This window comes from Lepisosteus platostomus, chromosome 4 (assembly GCF_059453375.1).
Source record: "Lepisosteus platostomus isolate fLepPlt1 chromosome 4, fLepPlt1.hap1, whole genome shotgun sequence".
NCBI lineage: Eukaryota > Metazoa > Chordata > Actinopteri > Semionotiformes > Lepisosteidae > Lepisosteus > Lepisosteus platostomus.
Genome location: NC_142614.1, coordinates 60,163,358 through 60,164,345, shown reverse-complemented (window position 1 = coordinate 60,164,345; position 988 = coordinate 60,163,358).

Sequence of the window (988 nt, the reverse complement as noted above, 5' to 3'; positions counted from 1 at the left end):
ACACTTCTTCCCTCTAGAATTATTGCTTTGTCCTCCAGCTTCACACTGTACACTTCATTGACGCAACCAATTAATTACAGTGTTGCCAAAGCAATACAATTACTAAGCATTTACAGACATTCTGGATAACTACAGAATATTATGATTTGTGTGGCTCATTCTCTCTCCTTCAGGCTGTCTCAGTCCTCCTCTCAGTTACTGAGTCTGTTCTCCACTTGGTTACTGATTCTACAGATTTGTTCTCCTCTCTGTTACTGATTCTCTTCTCTCGGTTACTGTTTCTGTCCTATCAGCTTGTGCTACAGTACCTCCCTTTGTCCCTTTACTCATTTCATCCCTTGGATTACACCTATCATCCTTGTTCTTTCATTTCCAACTTGAAATGTCTATTTGGAAGGGACGAACCGTGGAATGGCAGGAGAGCGGAAAAAGACCCTGTGCGTAGCGGCGGGACGGGGATTAGCCCGGGCTCAGCAGTTCAGGAGTTGTATAGAGACCTATGCCCTCAGGCAGCGGACGTGGGGCGACCTGGATGCTAGGCGGGTCTCAGGACATCTGAACGTCAATGCTGAGCGAAGGTGAATGAGTGACCCGGAAATATATAGCCCCAGAGGGAGAGAAACACCGGAAGGACAGCAAAGCAGAGGAAACTAGGCACAGGACAGAGTGGGAGCGCCCTCTGGCTGCAGAGGGCGTGACATTAAAGAGATCTTATGAAAATGGATTGCAAAGTACTAAAAACGTCCAATTTATCTTGTACTTATGTTACAGTTTACATAATTGCAAATTAGCTTCTGTGCTCCTAAAAATACCAAGTCTATTGAGCAGCTGTTCTTCTCCCAAAGTATTTAAGTCACTTGTATAAAGAATGTACACTCTGATCAAAGCGTGCTGCAAAATTAAAAGCTTTATTGCAAAACAAATGCACAGCCTGTTTTTCAAAATTAAATGAAATAGATAGCAAATTGCTTTAAGCAACTGATCTTCT